Source organism: Papaver somniferum, chromosome 3 (genome assembly GCF_003573695.1).
Source record: "Papaver somniferum cultivar HN1 chromosome 3, ASM357369v1, whole genome shotgun sequence".
NCBI lineage: Eukaryota > Viridiplantae > Streptophyta > Magnoliopsida > Ranunculales > Papaveraceae > Papaver > Papaver somniferum.
The window spans coordinates 173996341-174023400 of NC_039360.1; the positions used below are offsets into that span (position 1 = coordinate 173996341).

At 37.1% G+C, this 27060-nt stretch overlaps 1 long non-coding RNA gene across 1 annotated transcript in view; it reads left to right on the plus strand.

The window, feature by feature from the left end:
- LOC113361904 overlaps positions 1-16786 on the plus strand; it is a 37349-nt gene extending 20563 nt beyond the window's left edge. Inside the window, exon 3 of the long non-coding RNA XR_003365406.1 lies at positions 16694-16786. This is a non-coding gene — a long non-coding RNA (uncharacterized LOC113361904). The remainder of the gene's footprint in view (positions 1-16693) is intronic.
- Positions 16787-27060: the final 10274 nt, after the last annotated feature.

Consider the following 27060-nt stretch of genomic DNA (forward strand, 5'->3'; position numbering starts at 1 on the left):
AGGAGTTCTAAATACATTCAAGCTAAGGTTAAGGGGTTTCCAGATAGGGTGACCCTTATCTCAAGTGTTAGGGTTGCTATATCCAGCCCCATTCCTACACCCTAAATCAGAAGATATCTTCTCAATCATTTTCAGCACTCTTAAACTGAAAGAAAGAGGAAGAATAGCAGCCATGAATTCAGGGGATGAGAATAGATCGAGAAGATTGAGATGGTGAATTGCTGGTGATGAAACGGAAATGGAAGGAATGATTATGCTGTAGAGATTCAGAGTGATGATGTTGAATTTGGTTCGAAGTTATGGCAAAGAAAGGTTCGTTATGGATCTGAGATGGAGACGATGGTATGGGTAGCAGGAGAGATGAAGTTGATGAAGCTTAGAAGGAAAAATTAGTGTTGGGTTCGTCTTTCTCGTCGGTAATGAAGAAGAAGGTTGTTGTTCGATTCTGTTGATTGAGAAGATATAGAAACTAGGGTTTCTGGTTTGTTTGAAATAGAAGATGGGGTTTCTGAAATGAGGGTTTTCTGTTGAGTCAGAGAAGAACAAAGAAGAACAGAGTTTGATGATGCTTTCTTAGGTCTGCTACAATTTGGGGTCGAGTTATTCAGCCAAGAAAGAAGAATGGATCATATGACTGAATGTTGCCATGAGCAAGGTGGTTATGAATCTGCAAATGCTTGAGATTAACTGGGATTCATCTTGATTTGTGGGTGATTGATGAGGCTTGAAACCAACACACTGTTGCAATTGATTGATTGCCATAGATGTATGCTGAGGACTCTTAACAGGAGAAGACCACAAAAACATGTTGCAGCTACAATGAGCAAGAAATGATACAGTGGTGTTGTTGAGTTGGAACAGGTACTGGCAATGCAGTTGCTGAGATGCAATGAATTGTAATGAGATGCAGATGGAGCTGAAGTAATGCTTGTGTGCATTGAAGTATGACCTGAGTATAAGAGGGTCTGGTGCTGTTGAGAAATGGGTTACAAGAAGTGTTGGCCTGACAGGGGACTGATGCAGCTGAATTGGAATGAATTGAGGTAAGCATGGAAGCTGAGAAGGGATATCAGTGATGGCTGTGTAGAATGAGTCTTGCAACTGAATTGCAAGTAAATGAGCAAGGCAGGCTAGACTTAGAAGCTGATGGTGGTGTTGTGAAGAGATGAGAATTGAGTTAATGGGTTTGTGGAGGAGCTGTGTAGCAGATGGTTGAGTACAGTTTGATTGTGAAGTTCCAGTGGCAGTGGTGCAGGTGCAAGGTGCAGAGGTTGAAGTTGAGTTGTGTGTTAAAGTTATGATGTAGGCATGAGTTTGAGCTGCAGAGTAATTGGTTGAGCTGATTGCAGGGAAATGGAAGTGGTGTTTGAGTTGAAGATTATGGAATCTGTGATTAGTTACCAATTCATTGCTTGGATTGCAAATGGTGTTGCGTAGGTGCAGTTCAGCTGGTGTTGGTTAATGAGAAGAATGGTTGTGATTTGAGTTTGGCTTGAATGGGAGAGTCTGCAGCTGAGAAATAACATGGAAGAGCATGATCGAGAACTGGTGAAGGCGAGAAAGAGGATTTAATGAAGTAAAGCTGCAGATATTGTTGTGAACTGAAGCTGGTGATGGAGAGTGCTTGTGTTGATTGCATAAGGATGAGTTGTAATGGCAGATAGAGCATAGGTGGAGTTTGGCAGTTCTACGAGTTGTTGAAGAAGATGCAAAGAAATAGAGTTGGAGCTGATGGCAGAATTTGCAACATAGTTGTGTTATATTGGAACAACCATCAGGGTTGAGTGAGCCGCACCATGATGATGCAACAGTGGTTAGCCTGGCAAGATGGTCTGCAATGGCCTTGGCCAAAACCTACTCAGCCCAGTTAGACCCTGACTCAGCTGACACATACATCTGACTCATATGACCTGGTTTGACTCGGTGGTTTGACCGAGTCGAATCATTGACCCGACCGAGTTGGACCGTTGACCGTTCTGGCGACCCTCCGGCCAACTTCCGGTGACTTTTTGGCAGAGTTTCTACACGGGTTTTTATGACTTTTGGGCCAAGCGGATTTTCATCTAATGGACTTTGGAGACTATACCTAATTTTGGAAAGTAAGGACTATAAAAGGAAGACTCCTACAACTTTTGGGATATCACGTTTTATTATTCTTTTGGAGCTTTGGAGAAAACTACTTCGACGGTTTGCTTTGCTTTCATCTTCTTAATTATTTTATTGATTATGATGATGATGAAATCCACTATTATGAGTAACTAAATATAATTATTGGTTATGGGATAAAAGTTGATTTCTCAATGCATGTTATTTGATTCTATGAATTAGTTTTGTCTCAACTTTATTGTTTATGATTCATGGTTTATATTGTCATATGATTTGATTGTTTGATTGGTTGAGTCCGGAATCAATCCGTTTTGCTTTTATCTCTAGAGCTATATTAGGGTTTTCAATACGTAAAAGTTGTTTGTCCCTGATTTTAAGTAGCATAATTGTGGTTAGTGCTTGTAGTGATATATCCTACTAGTCACATATGAATCATAACCTTGGTTAAAACGAATTAGTTCTTTTACACGTTTGTTTGCTTTGATTAGTCTTATTCCATAAATCTTAAAGCTTTTAGGGAGTTAAACTTAATTGTGCTTTTACACTTTGGGTTGCTTTCTAGGAAGAATTCACATATGCATATTTTAATGTGGTTGTGATGAAATTAGGGAATTAGCGGGATATTCTTGCGATCAAGGTATTCTAGGACTAGTAATAAATAAGAGATTAAATTATCAATTCTATTCAATGATGAAAAATACATGCTTGTGAATGATACCATCACATGACCAATATCTTCTCCTTATTGATTATTCCAATTATTTGCTTTGCTTTGTTTTATTTTATTTTTACTAAAACAACAAAAATCACCCTTGGTTATCTTAGAAACTTAAATTTATATAACAACAAAAGCCTCCTTGTGGATACGAACTCTTTCCTACCACTTTCTACATTATTGTAGTTGAGTAAGGAAGTGAAATTATATTTGACGATTGACAACCGGTCAAATTTTGGCGCCGCTGCCGGGGAGGCATCGACTTGTTATTAAGTTTTTAGTTTCTTTTTATTATTTTTGCTTCCATACTTGCTTTTTGTTTCTTGTCTTGTTACTTATTTTTTTGTGAGAATTGTTTTCAGGTACCTAATCCCTGGCTTCTAAATATTGGAACTATCCAAGGTGCGGAATAGACACTCGAAGAGGTACAATACTCCAACCAAGTCAAGGTACAACGGAAGAACAAGAGCTAGAAGTGGAAGAAGAGTTACAACACGAAGTTGTAGAGCAAGAGGAGGCGGTTGAACAAGAACCACCTTTTGAAGAAGAAGCAATGGGTGACGAAAATCGTACACTCAAGGACATGGCTTCTCACAAGTTGGATACACAACAGGGGTGTATTCAATCCAATTCTACTTTTGAGATCAAGCCGGGGTTGCTAAGAGAATTGCCTAAGTTCCATGGCATGGTGAATGAAGATCCAAACAAGCATCTTATGGACTTCCACACCATTGTCACGGCCATGCTTCCAGCGGATATCGATGCGGATGGTGCAATGTTGAAAGTGTTTAGATTCTCGTTGATGGATAATGCTAAGGATTGGTTGTGTTATTTACCTCCCGGAAGTATCACAACATGGAATGGGATGAAGAAAATCTTTTTAGAGAGATATTTTCCTGCAACAAAGGCTATTCAAATTCACAAGGAGATTTGTGGAATGAAACAAAGTGTGGGGGAATCTTTATATGAATGTTGGGAACGATACAAGAGATTGGTGGCAAGCTGTCCTCACCATCAATTCAGCGATGCAATGATCATTCAATACTTCTATGAAGGACTCAACTCAAGTGATAGGAGTCTTCTTGACGCTGCGGGTGGTGGTGCACTAGTGAACAAAACGGTGGCACAAGCTAGAAAGTTGATTGAGAACATGGCAGCAAACTCCCAATAATTCTTGAGTCGTGGTTCGGACGTGATTTTAAGGAGAGTAAATGAAGTGAACGAGGTGGAGGAACTTCTTCAACAAATGGATAACGTGACAGCAATGTTGCAACAAGTTGCAGCCGCGGTGATACCAAATTCTCCTCAAGGGTATGAAGATTCCAATGATCAAGATAATGCGGTCTTTCCAAATCAGCAAAGAAGGTATGATCCCTACTCTAACACTTACAATCCGGGATGGAGAGATCACCCCAATTTTAGCTATGCCAACAAACAAGGAGCGGTCCAACAACCTACATTCAACCGTACAAGTGGATTTCAACCACAACAACAACAATTTCAGCCGCAACAACAACAAGTTCAGCAACCACAACAATCAATGCAAGGTCAAGGTTCGGACATTGATGCAAAGATTCAAAAGATGGTGCAAGGCATTGGTACCATGTTTAAAGAAAGCCAACAAGAGACCGAGAGCGCTATCAAAGAGTTGCAGACACAAATGGGATCCATGGCGAGTGAGATAAACAAATTGAAAGCACAAAATGGTGGGAAACTCCCTTCTCAATCTATTAAACCAACAGAGGGTGTCAATGCAATTACGTTGAGAAGTGGTACACAACTTGTGCAACCCGAAGTTACTGATTCGGGCAAGGTGGACACATCCAAGGAGCCGGTATTGGAGGAAAAGAGGGATGAAACTCCCCAAACAACCGAGGTACGGATTCCACTCCTATTCCTACTTATGTTCCTTATTTACCTTTCCCTCGCATATTTGCAAAGTCCAAGATGGAGGAACTAGAAAAAGAGATTTTGGACGTGTTAAGGAAAATTCATGTGAACATACCGCTCATAGATGCTATAAAGCAAATGCCAAAGTATGCAAAGGTGCTAAAGGACTTGTGTACCAATAAGAAAAAACTCAAAGGTAATGAAGTGCTAAGTGTGGGGGAGAATGCTTCGGCAATCTTACAACACAAACTCCCATTGAAATGCAAGGATCCGGGTAGCTTTGACATTCCCTTCACTATTGGTAACACTATATTTAACAAAGCAATGTTGGATTTAGGTGCATCCGTTAATGTTATGCCTGCGTCCATATATAATTCACTTGATCTAGGTCCTTTGAAAAAGTCCAATATTGTGTTGCAATTAGCCGATCGCTCTAATGTTTACCCAATGGGTATTGTGGAAGATGTTCTTGTGCAGGTTAATCAACTTGTGTTTCCATATGACTTTTGTGTCTTAGAGATGGATGAAGGTTCACCGGATTCGTCTCTTCCATTGCTACTTGGGGGTCCCTTCATGAAAACGGCGAAAACCATTATTGATGTAGACAAAGGAACGCTAACTATGGAGTTTGATGGAGAAACAATACGTTTCAAAAATTTTGAGACGATGAGATATCCGAGTGATGTCCACTCTTGTTTCTCCATTGATGTTATGGATACATTGGCACAACAAGTGTTTGAATTGAATGGTGATGATGCTTTGGAAACCGTTTTGATTACATCCATGGATAATGGTGTAAAGTGTGGTAATGAAGTCAAGGAAACCCTTGGTGATCTTAATTCACTACAAGGATGCTCGGAAACTCATAATATCTCTTTTATTTCTTTACCATGCAGTGATGAAAAGCTTGTACCTTCCATTGTTAAATCTCCAAAGTTAGAATTGAAACCTCTTCCCGATCACCTAAAGTACTTATACTTGGGTGACAAGGAAGATTTAACTGTGATTGTTTCTAACAAGCTTAGTGAATTAAAGGAGAAAAAACTTCTACGGGTGCTAAGGAAATACAAGACGGCCATTGGATGGACAATCACTGATATTGAGGGTATAAGCCCTGCCGTTTGTATGCATAAGATTCGTTTGGAGGATGATGCAAAGCCTACAAGGGAAGCGCAGCGTCGTTTGAACCCTCCCATGATGGAAGTTGTGAAAAAGGAGATACTCAAGCTTTTGGAAGTGGGTGTTATATACCCCATATCTGACAGCAAGTGGGTAAGCCCGGTACAAGTAGTACCAAAGAAATCAGGTGTTACGGTGGTGGAGAATGATAAGAATGAACTCGTCCCAACTCGTGTGCTACCACTAGAAAATACCACTTTCCATTACTTTTATTGATCAAATGCTTGAACGTTTAGCTGGACATTCTTACTATTGCTTTCTTGATGGCTATTCAGGTTATAATCAGATTGCAATAGCACCGGAGGACCAAGAGAAAACCACTTTCACTTGTCCTTTTGGTACTTTTGCTTATAGAAGGATGCCTTTTGGCTTGTGCAATGCTCCAGCTACTTTTCAAAGGTGTATGGTGAGTATCTTTTCAGAGTATGTTGAAAACATAATCGAAGTGTTCATGGATAATTTTAGTGTCTTTGGTGATTCATTTGACCTTTGCTTGAAAAACTTGTCTTTAATCCTTGAAAGATTTGTTGAAACAAACCTTGTGCTAAATTGGGAGAAGTGCCATTTTATGGTAACTCATTGCATAGTTTTAGGCCATATAATATCTTCTAAAGGCTTGGAAGTCGATAAATCTAAGATTGCCCTTATTCGTTCTCTAACCCCTCCCACTACGGTGAGGGAGATACGTTCTTTTCTTGGACACGCAGGTTTCTATCGTAGGTTCATCAAGGATTTTTCCAAGATAGCATCACCACTTTGCAATTTATTGCAAAAAGATGTGGTTTTTAACTTTGATGAAAAGTGTATGGAGGCATTCAATCGCTTGAAAGAACTTTTGAATTCAGCCCCTATCATTAAACCACCGGATTGGAGCAAGCCTTTTGAGCTCATGTGTGATGCAAGTGACTATGCGGTTGGTGAGGTGCTTGGGAAGCGTGGGGGGAAGATTCCTCATGCCATTTATTATGCTTCTAGAACGTTAAATGAGGCCCAACAAAACTATACAACCACTGAAAAAGAGTTATTAGCTATTGTTTTTACTTTAGAAAAGTTTCGCTCTTATCTAATTGGTACAAAAGTTGTTGTCTTTTCTGATCATGCAGCACTTAGGTACTTGCTAATGAAGAAAGAAGCGAAACCGAGGCTCATACGATGGATTTTTCTCTTGCAAGAGTTTGATCTTGAAATCAAAGACAAGAAAGGAATTGAGAACACCGTTGCGGATCACTTGAGCCGACTTGTTGTGGACAAGGAAGTTCTCCCATTGCGTGAAAGCTTCCAAGATGAGCAACTATTCTCAATTTCCCTTGGAGAACCATGGTATGCGGATATTGTTAATTACTTAGTATCTAAACAAATCCCAAAGGACTTGTCTCGTGTTGATAGGGACAAACTTAAAAGGTTAGGTAACCAATACATATGGGATGATCCTTATTTGTGGAAACAAGGTAGTGACCAAGTATTACGTAGGTGCATTCCCGAATCTGAATTTAACTCTATATTGTGTTTTTGTCACTCTTATGCTTGCGGAGGACATTTTGGGAGTAACAGAACCGCTCACAAGGTACTTGAAAGCGGTTTCTATTGGCCAACCTTGTTTAAGGATGCACATAAATTTTGCATAAATTGTGATAGGTGCCAAAGAACAGGCAATCTAGGTGCTCGAAATCAAATGCCACAAACTTTTATTCAATTTATTGAAGTTTTTGATGCATGGGGTATTGATTTTATGGGTCCTTTTGTCAACTCTCATGGAAATTTTTACATCTCACTTGTTGTTGATTATGTGTCGAAATGGGTGGAAGCTAAGGCCACCCAAACTAATGATTCTAAAGTGGTTTCAGATTTTGTGCAAGCAAATATTTTTGCAAGGTTTGGAATTACAAGGGCCATAATTAGCGATGGAGGTTCACACTTCAAAAACAGGTTCTTGCAAGGCTTGTTAAGGAAGTATAATGTGTCGCATAAGATTGCAACACCTTATCATCCACAAACAAATGGACAAGCCGAGGTTTCCAACCGAGAGGTGAAGTCCATACTTGAAAAGACGGTGAATCCAACCAGGAAGGATTGGAGCATGCGACTTAATGATGCTTTGTTGGCTTATAGAACCACATACAAGGCACCTATTGGGATGTCTCCTTTTAGGCTTGTATATGGTAAACCTTGTCACTTACCCGTGGAGATTGAGCATAAGGCGTTTTGGGATATCAAGCAACGCACTATGGAAATGGATGGGGCTGGAAAGCAAAGGAAGTTACAACTCCAAGAGCTAGAGGAGCTTCGCAATGATGCATTTGAAAGTTCACGCATTTACAAGGAGAAAACTAAGGCATTTCATTATACTATGATTTCTAGAAAACAATTTTGTGTTGGACATAAAGTACTTTTGTTTAATTCTCGCTTGCAATTATTTCCGGGTAAATTAAGGTCACGTTGGATTGAACCTTTTATTGTTACTAATGTGTTTTCTCATGGTGCAGTCGAAATCAGTAGTATTGCTACAGGCAAGGAGTTTAAAGTTAATGGGCACCGGTTGAAACCATACTATGAGAACTTCTCTTCCGAAGTGGTGGAAGGAGTTAATTTTGTGGATGCACTCCCTCTGGGGGAGTCATAGAAAGCAAGGAGATAGTCGGGCTGACGACTTTAAACCAAGCGCTAAGTGGGAGGAAACCCACCGGTTTTGTATCTTTACCTTTATCTTTTTATTCTTAAGTATTTTTGTCTTGTTTTTAGCTTTTTATTGTCGTGTATTTCCCACCTTAACTTACTTTGGATGATTCAATTTACATTGAGGACAATGTAAAGTTTAAGTGTGGGGGAGTGGTTAAGCTTTTGCTTTGTACCTTTTTCATGCAATTTTTTCAACTTTTTTGTAAATTAGTGAATAAGAAACTCCAACTTGTAGTTAGTTTAGAGTCACATAGTATACATGTCGCTAAGATTACATCGAGAATCTCATAATAGTGACTGAACTTAGAGATGACAGAGAACATGATCGGGTTTCTTACTTGTATAAGAGTTAAAGTTGGATTTAACCATCCCAGTGGCAAATGAGGTGCAGATTGAATTCGGTATTAGATTTGTGATCCCCTATAGTGGAGTCTACCTATTGTTACATCATGTGAGGCACCGACCTTCAATTTTTGTACCTGTCTAAATATGTGCTTTTAGAGTGTGTGTCACTGTACGTAAATTCCGGGTAGAATAGTGAGCCACCCAACTTCACACCAATTTTCAGCACTATTTTGATCTCTTGAGTGCTACTTTTATCAATCATGAATGGTGACATCGAATTGCTAACTTACATACCACTTGTATTCTTGTTCGCAGTTAGCACCATCCACTTTATCTCTCTCTACACCAACGGGTCCATAGAAACACCATCATCATCAACAAGAGGAGCATCACAAATTCGAAGGAAAGTCGAAAACGTTCAAGGTTTGCAAGCAACTATGTACAAATGAGCAGATTTTATATTTGAGTAAAGCAACAATACAAAGAACATATTTCCGATTACAAGTTGAAGACTATTGTGCAAGAGTGAATACTATCAAGATGAGAATTCAAGAAGTTTATGATATCGAGGCATACAAGTTGTGAAAAATTACTTACATCATGGCCTTTGTTTTGCAATTTTATTATTTTTATTTGTTAGTTTGTATTTTATTTTCTCTTGTCTAAAAAAAAAAGAAAAAAAAAAGACAAGAGAAAATTTATTAGGTTCAATTTGTTTTTGTTTTATGATTCAAAAAAAAAAATATATATATATATATATATATAAACGAAAAAAAATCCATTTGTTTTATATTTTTGGTTTGTTTACTTCATTTTTGGTTTTGTATTTATTCAATAAAGCCAATGGAAGAAGAAATATCCATAATGAAGTTTCAAGCGTCAAGGAATTTGAGGAAAGAATCATATTGTAAAGATTCTACGAGGTTCAAGAATTAACATCAAGTATTGAAGACCGAAGATGAAAATGAAGACAAGGATCGAAGACGTTTCTATGGATGCTGTGAGAGTGGTGCTAACTGTACGCCGAACGGATAACGAGGTAAGCAAGCATATTCCCACCTTCGTCAAGTGGTTGATTTCCTTTCTAAGAGATCGTCAGAAAAAAATGGTTTTCAAAATGATAAAAGATGTGGGTTTTTAAAACATTTCGGAGGGTTTTGACCTTCCTACCATTCAAAGTGTCGCATGATTCTCTCTTCATTCCTACCTGGACACATGTGTGACCCATAAAGAGCTATTTATTGAGAGCAATATCATAAAACCCTTTCTTGTGAGGCAGAGTCGAGACTTTTGATCACTCTGAACCTGATTTTCTCTCGAGAAGGGATGGTTACTTCTCTCTCAACATTTAAGGATGAGATTGTGTTCATTTATGTGTCTAACTTCTTATTTCTAGTGTCAAGAATTTCTATGTCTTCTTAGCGCGTTGGATGCTATTATTACGGAGAACTAGTAAGTTGGAAAAGTAGGTTTTGTAGGCAAACCTCTTGTAAACCTTCACGAGACTATAACTCGTCCACTAGGGACACCTAGGGGTTCAAAGGCTTGTTATTTATGCTAAAAGTGATCGTAGGCTCGACGAGACGGAGTTGTATGTATTTTTTTTTTATAATTATTTTTGTTTGATTTGCTCGAGGACTAACAAAGTTTAAGGGTGGGGGAATCTGATAGGTGTCTAAAACACCTAATTTTATATCTAGTATTTATACTTTCTTTGTTATTTTTCTTGTGAATTATGTATCTTATGTTTGCTTTTGAGTTATTAGGTACTATGGAGTCATGCAGAGAAAAAGAAGAAGAAATCACCTAATTGGAGTAAAAGGGAAAAAGCGTCAGTTCATATGCAATTACTAGGCGAGTTGTACTTGGAGCAGGCTAAGGTTGCGCAGCAATGGAGCGTACAAGGGAAGAAATGTCATTTCAGGGCGAACACTATCTGAAGCCCCGTCAAGGTTAAGGGGCAACTCTATTTGGAGGAGTTATAAATACAGTCAACCTAAGGTTAAGGGGTTGCCAGATAGGGTGACCCTTATCTCAAGTGTTGGGGTGGCTATATCCAGCCCCATTCCTACACCCTAAATCAGAAGATATCTTCTCAATCATTTTCAGCACTCTTAAACTGAAAGAAAGAGGAAGAACAACAGCCATGAATTCAGGGGCTGAGAACAGATCGAGAAGATTGAGATGGTGAATTGCTGGTGATGAAACGGAAATGGAAGGAATGATTATTCTGTAGAGATTCAGAGTGATTCTGTTGAATTTGGTTCGAAGTTATGGCAAAGAAAGGTTCGTTATGGATCTGAGATGGAGACGATGGTATGGGTAGCAGGAGAGATGAAATTGATGAAGCTTAGAAGGAAGTGTTGGAATTTAATCCAAACACGTTTTAATTAACATATATGTTTTAGTATAATTTGTTAGTATTTGATTTGGTAATCTTAATGTGCGGTGAAATCATAATGTTTAGGGAGTAATTAACGTGATTGTAGTGTTAATTCCTATTAACTAGCTAAGTAGGGCAATTAGTGCCTAAAATATAGGATTAAATGTTAGTGATTTTGTTATATGTAAATCCTATTTATAGGATATTTTATTAATGAAAAAGATGTATCAGAGTTGGTAAACAATGTAGTCATATATTTCTCTCTTCTCCATATATTTTGCTCTTTGAAAATTCTTCATTTGGCATCAAGAGCCAGGTGATCCTCGGGCAATGGCGAAGAATTTTTTTTGTTTGCCGAGAGTTAAAACATTGTTCTGGAAATTTATTTTTTGATTTATTTGATGTTTGTTATCTGTTTGAGTGAAGAAGAAAATATGAGAAGAAAAATTATTATGATGAAGAAGTTTTTTTTTTTGGTGAAGAAAAAAAAAAGGATTTTGATGATGGAAAATTGTTACGTAGAAAATGATGAAGATTTGTGTAAAGTACACAAAGGGATTCAAGAATTAAAATTTTGTTCTAAATGGGATAATTTTCTTTTATCTTGCAAGTGTTTTATATTCTGCTTCACAGAAAAAATATATGAAGGTGCAAATATATATTTAATTTGCATAATATGTTTGGTTAATTGAAATGATGCATTGCAGCATGTTGATCGGCTAATAATGATGATGAAGAAGATCGTGACGACGATAATCTTGATGATGATGATGATGATGATGATGATGGTGAAACAACTCAAAGATGTTTCTGATTTATGATGATGAAAGATGATGGAGGATTCAATGATAAAGACAATGATGAATTATACGTGTTTGAATTAAGGGAAGGTGTTGGAATTTAATCCAAACACGTTTTAATTAACATATATGTTTTAGTATAATTTGTTAGTATTTGATTTGGTAATCTAAATGTGCGGTGAAATCATAATTTTTAGGGAGTAACTAACGTGATTGTAGTGTTAATTCCTATTAACTAGCTAAGTGGGGCAATTAGTGCCTAAAATATAGGATTAAATGTTAGTGGTTTAGTTATATGTAAATCCTATTTATAGGATATTTTATTAATGAAAAAGATGTATCAGAGTTGGTAAACAATGTAGTCATATATTTCTATCTTCTCTATATATTATGTTCTATGTAAATTCTACAGGAAGAATTAGTGTTGGGTTCGTCTTTCTCGTCGGTAATGAAGAAGAAGGTTGTTGTTCGATTCTGTTGATTGAGAAGATATAGAAACTAGGGTTTCTGTTTTGTTTGAAATAGAAGATGGGGTTTCTGAAATGAGGGTTTTCTGTTGAGTCAGAGAAGAACAAAGAAGAACAGAGTTTGATGATGATGTCTTGGGTCTACTACAATTTGGGGTCGAGTTATTCAGCCAAGAAAGAAGAATGGATCATATGATTGAATGTTGCCATGAACAAGGTGGTTATGAATCTGCAAATGCTTGAGATTAAATGGGATTCGTCTTGATTTGTGGGTGATTGATGAGGCTTGAAACCAACACACTATTGCAATTGATTGATTGCTATAGATGTATGCTTAGGACCCTTAACAGGAGAAGACCACAAAGACATGTTGAAGCTACAATGAGCAATAAAATGGAACTGGTGCTTTGGTGTTTGCTAGGCAGTGCAGGTGCAGATATGAATTTGTGGCGTTGTTGTTTATTTGATATGAGATTCATGGGGTATGGATTGGATTCATTAATGCAAGAAATGATACAGTGGTGTTGTTGAGTTGGAACAGGTACTGGCAATGCAGTTGCTGAGATGCAACGAATTGTAATGAGATGCATATGGAGCTGAAGTAATGCTTGTGTGCATTGAAGTATGACCTGAGTATAAGAGGGTCTGGTGTTGTTGAGAAATGGGTTACAAGAAGTGTTGGCCTGACAGGGGACTGGTGCAGCTGAATTTGAATGAATTGAGGTAAGCATGGAAGCTGAGAAGGGATAGCAGTGATGGTTGTTTAGAATGAGTCTTGCAACTGAATTGCAAGTAAATGAGCAAGGAAGGCTAGACTTAGAAGCTGATGGTGGTGCTGCGAAGAGATGAGAGTTGAGTTAATGGGTTTGTGGAGGAGATGTGTAGCAGATGGTTGAGTACAGTTTGATTGTGAAGTTGCAGTGGCAGTGGTGCAGGTGCAAGTTGTAGAGGTTGAAGTTGAGCTGTGTGTTGAAGTTATGATGCAGGCATGGATTTGAGCTGCAGAGTAATTGGTTGAGCTGAATTGCAGGGAAATAGAAGTGGTGTTTGAGTTGAAGATTATGGAATCTGTGATTAGTTACCAGTTCATTGCTTGGATTGCAAATAGGTGTTGCATAGGTGCAGTTCATCTAGTGTTGGTTAATGAGAAGAATGGTTGTGGTTTGAGTTTGGCTTGAATGAGAGAGTCTGCAGCTGAGAAATAACATGGAAGAGCATGATCGAGAACTGGTGAAGGCGAGAAAGAGGATTTAATGAAGTAAAGCTGCAGATATTGTTGTGAACTGAAGCTGGTGATGGAGAGTGCTTGTGTTGATTGCATAAGGCTGAGCTGTAATGGCATATAGAGCATAGGTGGAGTTTGGCAGTTTCACGAGTTGTTGAAGAAGATGCAAAGAAATAGAGTTGGAGTTGATGGCAGAATTTGCAACAAAGTTGTGTTATATTGGAACAGCCATCAGGGTTGAGTGAGCCGCACCATGATGATGCCACAGTGGTTAGCCTGGCAAGATGGCCTGACTCATATGACCTGGTTTGACTCGGTGGTTTGACCGAGTCGAATCATTGACCCGACTGAGTTGGACCGTTGACCGGTGACCGGGCGGACTTTGCCGGTCACCTGAGCTGCTTTCCGACGACTTTCCGGTGACCCTCCAGCCAACTTCCGGTGACTTTTTGGCAGAGTTTCTACACGGGTTTTTATGACTTTTGGGCCAAACGGATTTTCATCTAATGGACTTTGGAGACTATACCTAATTTTGAAAAGTAAGGACTATAAAAGGAAGACTCCTACAACTTTTGGGATATCACGTTTTATTATTCTTTTTGGAGCTTCTGAGAAAACTACTTCGAGGGTTTGCTTTGCTTTCATCTTCTTAATTATTTTATTGATTATGATGATGATGAACTCCATTATTATGAGTAACTAAATATAATTATTGGTTATGGGATAAAAGTTGATTTCTCAATGCATGTTATTTGATTCTATGAATTAGTTTTGTCTCAACTTTATTGTTTATGATTCATGGTTTATATTGTCATATGATTTGATTGTTTGATTGGTTGAGTCCGGAATCAATCCGTTTTGCTTTCATCTCTAGAGCTATATTAGGGTTTTCAATACGTAAAAGTTGTTTGTCCCTGATTTTAAGTAGCATAATTGTGGTTAGTGCTTGTAGTGATATATCCTACTAGTCACATATGAATCATAACCTTGGTTAAAACGAATTAGTGCTTTTACACGTTTGTTTGCTTTGATTAGTCTTATTCCATAAATCTTAAAGCTTTTAGGGAGTTAAACTTAATTGTGCTTTTACACTTTGGGTTGCTTTCTAGGAAGAATTCACATGTGCATATTTTAATGTGGTTGTGATGAAATTAGGAAATTAGCGGGATATTCTTGCGATCAAGGTATTCTAGGACTAGTAATAAATAAGAGATTAAATTATCAATTCTATTCAATGATGAAAAATACATGCTTGTGAATGATATCATCCCATGACCAATATCTTCTCCTTATTGATTATTCCAATTATTTGCTTTGCTTTGTTTTATTTTATTTTTACTAAAACAACAAAAATCACCCTTGGTTATCTTAGAAACTTAAATTTATATAACAACAAAAGCCTCCTTGTGGATACGAACTCTTTCCTACCACTTTCTACATTATTGTAGTTGAGTAAGGAAGTGAAATTATATTTGACGATTGACAACCGGTCACCCAACAGTTTGATTTAAATCGGCGATAGGAGTGGCTTTTAAGAAGTCCATGGCATGCTTCTCTCTGTTGTGTTGCCATAAGGTAGCTTCTCTTTCATTCAAGGGAAATCTTGAGGGTAAGGTTTCCTTGACCAAATCAAAGTATTTTGCTATCAAGGTCTTCATAAACTGGGGGGCAGCGTCTCTGATATCGAAATTGGAAACTGTAATACCGCAAGCCTGTGTAAATGTCTGCAAAGCATATTCATAACAAGTGCTCAGTTTTGAAGGAGAAGCAAGCTTTAAAATATTGTGCTGTAAGGACAGAGTTTGGGCGTAAGAGGAAAGATAACAATACTTTCCAGTATCTTCCATAATATAAACACCAAAACCACCGGATTTGATAGGTAAGGTGGACAACCGTTGCTGCACAGGACCAAAGCCGGCGCCGTCTCCCACAACCAACTGACGTAAGTAACGGATTAAGTGTTGATCATAAAGAGAGGTCGAAGATTGGATGGCCATAGGGTTGGTAGTACGCAACGTGAAGTATATCTTGGAAACGCCAACGCAATTGCGTAATAATAATAACTCACACTGTGAGTCATTAAGTTGTTGTACTTTGGTCATCAAGTGAACTGTCTTCTCAATCCTACTAACCACCATATTGCTACAAAATAGTTGATCCGGGCTAACCGGCCCTCCCAACAATTTAACTCCAAGCACAGGCATGTTAATAGTTGAAGGGAAAACATCTACCATGTGGCTTCTGGGATCAGGCGAAGGCCAAAAGATCTCAGTTTTATTAATGTTCACAACCAAGCCTCTCTCGGGTCCCTCTCTTTGGATAATTGTCAAAGCCTTTGAAACTTCCAGAGTATCGCATGCGGTAGTGCCGACGTCAAGGTACCAGGCGTGAAAATCCAATGCATAGCTAGCTGCAATTTTGATGGCAAGTGGGTGTAACGTAAGTGCAAAAAGCAGGGGACCAAGAGGGTCTCCCTGTTGTACCCCTTTCGCAGAAGAAAGTGTATGCTCATTGTAATAAAGTCTGGCAGGGTGTGAGTAACAAAACTCAACCCATTTAGATATGTTAGGACAATGTAAATTGACTTCCTTAAGCATAGCTAACCTGTCAACAAGATTGAAAGCATTTGTGAAGTCAATTAACAACATAGTCTGAGTTGCACAATGTCCTTTTAACTCCAATATCCTGTTGGCAACGTGCAGAATTCCTTCGCCATCGCAAGGAGTTCCTACACCAAACTGGAAGTCCCCAAGATATGAATCTAACTGCTTGCAGGCTGATGTTGTGCAAATTTTAGAACATAGTCGTCTCCAAATAGTTCCAACTGCAATTGGACGCACACCTACGAATACGGCGAGGTGAATCATGAGATGATTTTGATATTTGATTGTGTTTCTATGTTTTCAGAATTACGGCATATTTCAACAAGACGAGTTGGCCAGAAAAAGCTCAAACGGGTAATGAAGAAAGAAAGAAATTCATAGCTTCACTGCACAAGCGCAAAACAGAATTATTTATGGTTCTTATTGAAAAGAAGTTACTTCCTCTACGGCCCAATGTAGCGAAGTTAGTGACTATTCATTTGGTTTCATGTTACTTGTTGACAGTGTAATGCTGCGCTAGCGATGCGAAATTGAACTTCTTTTATATCAGAAATCATATTCGAAAACAGAGCCATTTGATTGAGTAACTAAATCTACAGAACTTATCCCCATTAACATCGTATTCATAAACAGAGCCATTAGAATGGAGTGTTCTGTTAATGTGGATGAGTTATGTATTACTGCTGCACCAACAAAGAAGATGAGGAAGGCTTTGTCTGCACCAAATACTGCATCAACTTCCTGCACCCAAAAGGGTAAGACAACTGCACCATCCTCCTCCACTGCACCCAAAAGGAAGGTAACACATCCATCTACTTCTTCTACACCTTCATCTTCCTGTTTTAACCAGACTTATCATGGTACTGTTAATATTTCTAGCCAAACAATCAACATTTCTGAGCCACCATAAAAAAGGGTTAGAAAGCCTAACTCTAAATACCAGAAATGTTGGGTTCATGTTTTCCCTTATTTCTTTTAGCATTTCTAGACTTATGAACTTGTAATAGTAGAGATAGTAGTACTCAGTTCTGTTTTAAGAATGTTGACAATATTTTTTTTATGGATCTATGGTTTTAAAGTATGGTTTTTAAAGTACTCAGTTCTGCAAACTAACATTACATTGAGAAATCCTTCCAATCTGTTACATTGCTTTTGTTTACATGAGTTAACTTCTAATTCTGCACTTTACCTTCACTTTGTCTTTAAACTGTGCACAAATTTGATCTTCAGAATTATAAAATTGCTTTTGTTTTTCCACAAAGATAGCATCAAAAATCCATTGGAAATATTCACATTTTTGGCATTTTAGGTAGCCAATACCATAATTCCATGATGTTTGAGCTATGTTTAACATCCTCACCTTAGTTGAATTGAATTTGGGGTCGATACAAGGAGTCTGTGACCAAGGACAATCATCAAATTTGTGATCACCAACACAAGCATTACAACCTCCTTTGTACTGAGTTGTCATGGTTTTAATAACATCATCAAACCATTCGAAGTATGAACACATAGGATTAGAGCAAGAGAAGAATTTCTTCCCTGAATTAGCACCATCTTTGACCTTTAAAAGTTTCTGAATACCATTACAAGGAACTAATTTACACCTAGTGTAGATCCAAGGACAATCAATTGATTGATGATTATTTTCGTTGCAATCTCACATTCCTGTAAATTAAGTAAAAATTAAAGTGAGATGGATAAGATATTAACCCCTAACTATGTTCTTCTTTGAAAATTCTTGAAATTGAACTTACCATTTTCATTTTCTCACTTGAGCTAGCAACCATTATGAAGAAAAAAAGCCAATATACTGATTTAAGGTTGTGAAAATTCCCCATTTATAAGAGTCAGGCAAGACAAGAAATTGACCGTTATTACAACGGTCGGAATCTGTAGCCGTTGATTTGAAATTATGTTACACATGTCGCAATCTTAGTTAATAGGAAACAGTGGTCATTCTTTAAAAAAAAACCTAATTTCGGTAAATATAACCACCAAATCTCTGGCCGTCCAATTAATAGAATATCCACGTGTCGCAATCCTAGTTAATAGGACATGCTGGTCATTTTAGAGAAAGAAACGTCCATCTCAATAAATATAACGACTTCATCTCTGGCCGTCCAATTTTAGACTAGCCACCTGTCGCAATCTAACTAAATGAAATGGGGCACATGGTTAAGTAGTCACGTGCATGTGAGCCATTTTGACATAAGGGTATAAATGACTTTTTCTTGCACGTGCGGGGCCACATGCTTACTGTTTTGACCACTTAACCATGTGAAACGGAATACATAACAGATTGGGGCATTTTGATTCTGTTTTGGGGCATTTTGATCTTTTGCTTAACGTCTAGGGCATTTCACAACGTTGTAGTCCAAATTGGGGCATTTTGCCACTTAACCCTAGAAAAAAATCCTGCTATATGTTGCCTTCGTAATGGTTTTTATGATTGTATTCACTATCAAATCAGGTAAACTTAGCCAAACTGTGTTTTGTACTCTTGTCAAATTACTAATTAACGAAAAAACCATGTGATTCTTATGTAATTACTAATAAACTAATTGGGCTTAAAGTTTGTGTGAACACTAATTATATAACTTGCTTAAAGTGTTGTATACATGGTGATGGTACTCGTACTAACTACTAACTTTAGAAAATGGGAAACAAGAAATGAAAATGAAAGGACTTTATTACTTCTTCTCTGGAGTTTTTGTTACACACAAAAGTGAGTGGGGAGGCTTATCTATAGTGGTGCCATTGAGTCGGCAAAATACATGCGTTCACACTTTACATTTTACTATACCATCATATATCATCAACAGGTTACCAACAAAGGTACTTCATTTTCAATCTCCCTATGAAGTACTGTTTAACACTCTGCCAGACTATTCCTTCTTCAAAGTGTTTGGTTGTTGTTATCTAAATTTGGAATCTTATAATGTGAAATGTGTCTGTTTAGGCTATAGCCCAATTAAAGGGTATAGATTTTATGACTTGAAAAGTAGAAAGAGATACATATATGTTCATATGAACTTTGATGAAAGTTATTTTCCATTTGATGAGAATTCTCGGTCTTCACTAGTGATTGAGGATAATTCTAGTTTTGAGAATGTGTCTTTACAAGATCCAAGACTGGTAATTCAAAAGTTAAGTACTTGTCATCTATTTTGTTGCCCATTGTGCTGTCAAATATCCAGTGTACTCTGCTTTTGCTGCTATGGATACTTCTTTCATTGAGCCTAAATCCTACAAGACAGCAATCAAGAATCCAAAATGGCTAGTTGCTATGTAGAATGAAAATACATCTTTAAAGGAGAATGATACATGGATTTAGTACCTAATGATCCAAGTCATAATGTTCTTGGAAATAAGTGGGGTTTATAAAATAAAGTTAAAAACTGATGGTTCTATAGATAGATTTAAAACCATACTTGTGGCAAAAAAATACATTTAATTAGATGTAGTTGATTATACAGAGACATTCAATCCTGTAGTTAAAGCTACAACTGTCATAGTTGTTTTAACTATCTCTTACAAGACAATGGTCTATTAAACAGTTGGATATTAGTAATGTGTTCTTTATGGATTTCTGGAGGAGGATGTTTATATGGTACAGCCAAAGGGTTTTGAAGATGAACAACATCCATAACATGTGTGCAAGATAAAAAGAAGTTTATATGGACTCAAACAAGCTCCTAGAGCTTGGTTTGAGAGATTTTGTGGATCTTTAATAGATTTTGGATTTTTCAGGTCCACATTTGATCATTCTTTGTTCATTTATCAACATGGAGATTCAATGGCAGTTCTCTTACTTTATGTGGATGATATTATTTTAGCTTGTTCATCACAGTCTTTATCTGAGAAGATTATATAGTATCTCATGCAGATTTATCCAGTTAAGGATCTTGGCATTTTGAGTTACTTTATGGGAATAGAAGCAACATTTATGAATGATTCCAAGCAACTATTATTGACTCAGCAAAAGCATACAATAGAAATGTTGCATAAATGTGATTCGATTGATTGCAAGCCTTCTAAGACTCCTGTTGCTAAGGGAGCAAGATTGTCAGTATCTACTGGAGTTCCATTATCAGATGTAACAATATACAGCAGTCTTGTTGGTGGGTTGCAGTATATTACAATGATAAGGCATGATATGAGTTACAGTGTAAACTATGTTGCACGGTTCATGCAGGCTCCTACAGATGAGCATTTATTATTGGCAAAGAGGATTTTGAAATACTTGAAGGGTACTCTTGGTTCAGGTGTACTACTTTCTGCAGGAGACATTTCATCCATCTGTGCATATTCAGATTCCGATTGGGCTGGATTCCATGATAGAAGAAGATCAACTTCAGGTATGTGTGTATTCTTGGGTTCTTCTCTTGTTTCCTGGTCCTCAATGAAGCAGCCTACAATCTCCAAATCTTCAGCTGAAGCTGAGTACAAGTCATTGGCAATCACTGCAGCAGAGGTAGTTTGGATGTTCCTCTAAAAACTCCTTTTACTCTTAACTGTGATAATCTTTCTGCAAATAGCTTAGCAACAAATCTTGTTTTCCATGCTAGAACTAAGCATATAGAAATAGATTATCACTTTATAAGGGAGCTAGTCAGTTCTAAATTCTTGAAGGTTAGCTATGATAGTTCTTCACAACAACTGGATAATTTATTCATAAAGGGCTTGGTTTACTCTGTTTTTCTATCATTGACAAGCAAGCTTCTATGCTTACACCAGTATCATCTTGAGGGGGAATGTAAGGATTCAGTTACCGAATCAGCTACAACAACAGAGTCAGACATAGTTGAGTCAATCCTGTAAGTCAGACATAGTTGAGTCAGTTCTGTAAGTGTGTGATACACACAAGTCTTGTAACTGACAATAACAGCTCAGCTGTAATAACAGAGTCTGTCTACATATATACAGAGTCTGTCTGTACTTGTTTCTTTAATGAAAAATGTTGGAAAACGATTAATAAAATTGATTTTTAATGGTTTTAATAAAAATAAGAATTTATTGTTTTATTTTGCGAATGAAAAACTTATTAGTCACACACTGTGGAGCTTCCACTTTTTAGTTGTTTTAAGAGACTATATAAGCTTTTTAGTCCCACATCGGTGAGTTCATATTCTTAAATTGTTTCATTCCATTATATAAAGAAATTCACTACTTTTGTAAAATCAATGGAAAAGAGGTTGATTTATATTTAGAGGGACCTTCAAGGGAAAAAATATTTTACATTGTTTTCTCAAGCGTTTGCGATTTTCCTTTATGGTTTTTCGGAGTTGCCAAGCTCAAGTTGAGCATCTACTACATATGCTAGTAGTAGGTGTAGTATGGTGTTTTATCCTGGAGGTATCCATCCTGTGAGGGCTATAGCATCACTATTGAGTGTATCCGTACGCTAATGTCTTAAGGGCAACATGTTGAACATGTGACTCACTCTGTTTTTAATTAAAGTTTTGCCTTGTTACTGTTGCGAAGATCTGGGGAGCTCGTCCGTTTCGTCAAACCGATCACTTCCATTATAAAGGAGCTAAGTATCAATAACTTTTGCTTATTTGATTTTTTCCTTGTTTTGGATTATTGCACCCAACAATCTTAAGACATTATAGTTTGTAATAATCATGGATGTTAATTATGGAGTCAAAAACAAAAAACGAATTTTTGGTCAGATGTAGAGTTCGAATTTATCTCTCAACCTAAAAGGAATTTCGATGAACCCTTTTGACACAACGTATTGGACATCCTGATAGTTACCGACGTAAAATTTCAGAATTTTTGGAGTTGTAAAAGTATTTTTTTGATATTTTACAAAACAGAGAAACGTTCCTGAAAAATTCTGACAGGTAGAAATTTGTTGTTAACTAAAGTAGTTTTTATGGGGTAACCATGAGTTTTTTGAAATGTTGATTCAAACGAAGTTTGTAGATCTAGATGTTATGTTCAAAACTCATATTTTATTTTACGTTTCGGAACTAAGGTTTGTGAGATGTGGTGTATTAGGTGATTGGGAAATTACTGTGTTCGTGGTCAGAGTATAAACGAAGATTGTGACATGAAATTGAAAAGGAACATGGCTACCAGGAGCATGTGGATGAACACAAGTCTTCCAAAGCTGACAAAGGCGAAAACATAAAACACAACTCTAAGCGTAGTCTTCATAAAAAAGGTATGTTTCGTAAAACTGAATCCGGCATTACTTAAATTAAGGGTGATTGTTATGTTTATAAAATTCCTGTCCATACGACAGTAAAGTGTAGACAACATAAAACCTTAATAAGTAGAAAGTTAATGCTAATTTTGTTGAAACAAAATAGAACGATTTCATTGACATGATGTCGGAAGTTATTTTAATAACCAATGTGAGAGACTGGTGGATGGACTCTGGAGCCACTAAGCATGTTTGTTGAAACAGAGACATGTTCACCTCTTATTAGAGGATAAGGGATGTCGAGAAACTCTATATAAGTAACTCATCTGTGACAGAGGTTTCATAAAAGGGAAAGGTCGAGCATAAGCTCATATCTGTAATATTCTCACACTGAAAGAAGTTTTCATGTTTCGAGAATATGCAAAAATATTGTATCTTGTTCTCACACAGAACTCATCCCCATCTAAAATTGTATTCGTAAACATAACTCATCTCCATTAACAGAACACTCCATTAAGAAACCTAAATATTGTATTCAAATCCTTCACAAATCAAAAAGCTCTAAATCATCTTTGATGAAAATCAAAGAATGATTACAGAGAGGCAGAAACCGATCGAAATCTTACATTGTTTTAGACATAGAGGGGATGAAAATCTGAAAAGCGTTTTCGATTGGAAGCAGGATTGGTAAAAACAAGAGGCAGAGAAGATAATATCGATGACGAAGAAAATTGGACTTATCGCGGTATCTATCTATAAGGTCTTTGTAACGAAACATGCCCAGATCTTGTGAACCGACTTAGCATAGGAAATGGAGAGAATACATAACTTGGGAGTTCGACCCTGGTCAACCGACTGCCTGAGATAATCCCCATTGGTTTATTGCCTAATGAAAGTAGGAAGCAAAGACTGTGATTAGGCCAAGCACTGCAGTGATGGATTTCGTTATAGTTTAACTGCGCGAAATTTAACTATTATAGTCCTTCACTTCCCTTTAATACGGCGATTTGCCTTTTTCTCGTCTCGTCTCGCTACTTTTAAGGTCAAGCACAATGATAAGCAATTACGCTTAGCTATAGATTATTTGTGGCAAAATCCAACTACTATGGTCTTTTGTGTTGTTTAAATATAGAGAAATATTTTTACTACATTTTAAAGTTGATCAGATCTGATGCTGAAAATTCACTGTATGGAAACTGAGATCCGTGTGATTTTCAACAGAAACTAAATTCTCAGTTTTACTCTTATTTTTTAACTTTTACCTTTTTATTTTACTAAAACACCTTTTTTCCTTTTATATCTCCACTTTTTAAAAAAAAAAGATTTACATGTAAATAAATTTATCTAAATCGGTTGAAACAAAATTCAAAGAAAAAAAACTGAGTTTCCAGTTTGCATTATTTACAGTTTTCGGGAGATTAAGCTAAAGATGGCCCACACCCATAGTGAGGTGCACCTCCCACACATTTTGCTTAGCTTCAAGTAAGCTATAACTATGGGAAATCCTTGACCATTGTGCTTGGCTTAAAAGTTGATCGGATCGGATCCACCTATAAGCTAAGGGATGAGACGCGAAAATTATGTTTGCGTCTGAAGATGTTACTTTATGGAAACTGAGTTTCCGTGTAATATTTAACGGATACTCAGTATTCATTTTTGGTTTTCACACTTCTACACTAATACCTTTTACCTTCTGCAAATATCCTTGTGCATTCGTTGTAGAAGACTCAAGTTGTTGGATCACAAGAACCGTCAAGAGGTGAAATAGATGCCCTTTTTTATTTTTTTCACGTTCATTCTCATACGTTTGAACATATTTTCACGAACTAACGTGGGAATTCCAATAAAGTACCCAATAAGGTCAATATCGAGATCTTCACAAATGCGTCCAGTAAGACATGGAAACCCCAATTTCTGCTTGGATACGCTCTGATGCCATTTGAGAAATGATCAACCAACATATATCATGATCTTGAGTATCCATTTTGAGAAAATAAACTAACTCCGCAAAGTTACGACTCCAATAAGCATCCTTAATTTTGGAATTACAAATGTTTGAAATTTCCAATTTACCAAAAACCTTAAGAGGCATGCTAAGCTCTTCAGTATGAAGTTTCCCATCTTTCCAACCAACATTCTTTCCACACAACTCAAAACGGTTTTAATGGATGGTTTTTCTCCTTTCGTTCTTGGAAGCCGAAACACGCCAAGAGGAATATTTGTGGGTTCCGAAATCAACTCTAGATTAAAAACAATTTTTCCTCTCCCAGTCATTCTACTAAAATTCATCTGAATATTTTCAAAAAATACTCTAGTAAGAAGGTCATAAACTTTCCCGAGACCACCAAAGATGTTTCCTAATTCGTAATTATCAAACCATGTTAAATCTTTTGTCCTAATATACCCTTCTTCTAATTTATTTTCTAGAATAATCTCTCTAGTAGGAATCCTATCAAAGGTTTTATTGCAATCCTTGTTAAAAAAAAACTTTAGGATTGGGTTCAAGGATTTCCGTATGCTTGGGTTTCTTACTTACTCCTTTAGTGTTTTCCATATTTGTCAATTAAAACACAAGGAAGAATGAATTGATCTTATTTAAATAGCTCCTTTTAAAGATGATGGGTGGATTGAGTTTTTCTTGATACACCTCCTTGCTTTTAAGAGAGAAAATAAGAAAAAGGTGAAATAATCAACCTTTAAAACATGAAGATTTCACACAAGTTCAGAAACCCTAGTACTTCTAATCCCTTCGAGAACTCACAGAGGAAGAAAGAGTAGGGGAGTATGCGTACCCTTATAATAAACCCTTAATGGACTTGGTCGGGTTGGCGTCTGGGACTTCAAGTTCAATGTTCCCTTTTTTTTTAAAAATCCGTCAAGAGATAAAGTCATATCATGTTTTTGAATTTCGGATCAATCACAAAAATTGATAAGATTATCGATTTTAATAAGATAATTAATCTTATTCTTAGCTCTATAGAAAAATTCCAGAGAACAATAAAACAGATTGATAATCACAGAAAATAGAAGATCTGTAATTTATATCGATCTTACGACATCGTGAAATTGGAGCCAGCTCAACAACTTGTGATGTTATGATCATAGTTTGTTACAAGTTTTTTCATTTATTTATGTGGTCATGGATTTTAAACACATGATAGATAAAATATGGAACGCATAAAAAATAGAAACAACCCTTTACAACAACTTTCCCCATCTAAAGTTGATATATGATAGGGTGAAGCCAGAATCTTGCTAACAAGAGGTTGGATGAGCATCCAACTCACAAACCTATCTGGCGTGAAAGTTTTCTGGAGTAGTTTCTTTATTATCATGGTGATCAAGTGATGATTTACCGGTATCATCTGAAGTAATCAAAATTGTAGCAGTTGTACACGTTGTTCTGTCATGCCCAGGTTTCCCACATTGATAGCAAGTCTTATCAGAGGACAGAACTACGAGTGGCACCTCCTTACTTATGATCACAGCAATGTATTCCAAGAACTTAAATATTTTTTCAAAATCCATAAAAATATCTTCGTCAACAGATCCCCTTATGTTGCATTCCTTAAACAGACTGTTTAGCAATCTTATAAGACAGTGAAGTTTCTTACTCTTAACAGGCCGTTTCTTGTTTTTAACAACTGCAGAGGATTCTTTAAAAAAAAATTGTCGATTAAAAATCAAGATATAATTTTGACAACTAAATTTTTCAACAAGCTTGATATAGCAACACTTGTGAGTTCGACCTAGCAATGCTCTAACAGTGCTACTGTTTGAGGGTGAAAACAGTTTCTGCTGATTTTGGTAATTTCGGGTGTGTGGGTGAGAAACGAGTCTAAACCCTAAACAATGTACTGCAAGGGAGTACTTTAGATTCGAGAGATCAATCTGTACAAATCCGGCCTAAACCAAGAAATGGCCGTTCCAGACTTGCTTCAGTCACAAAGTGGAGGAGAGGGTTGGTTTTGGGGAGGGAGGCGAAGAGAGTGTTGAGACCAGAATTGTTGATTCTAGAAGAGTAGTTATTTTACGACTTGTATCAGAAAGTGGGAAGCTAAAAGATAGGAAAGCTAGCAAATGTTTTCTGAGTGTTGTATGCTCCTGACCAGAACTTGTTGTTCGGTGGAAATAGGTAAAACCTATTTATACAAGTCGAAGTGAAACGTACTCTGGTCTCGTAAGAAATGGAAAACAGATGAGTAAATGGGAGGAGGTGGTAACCGGTAACGCCTGGAATTGATGTTCCATAAAAGAAAGCGTTTCACCATTACTCCCTGTATTTACTAACCGCCTCATCCTTTTGATGTTGTTTTGTAACGGGCGTAGTGTACGCCGTACGCTATAAACCGCCAAACCAATACCCAATGAGCATTCCCCAGTTTGTGACAAGTGTTGATGTCTCGAGTGTTTTTGTATGAAACATGTAGCACGTTGTTGTTTTTTGGCAAGTTGAGCTTGGGAGACTTGTCGACTCGGTGGTGACCTTCGATAGTCGAGATTTTGCATCTTGG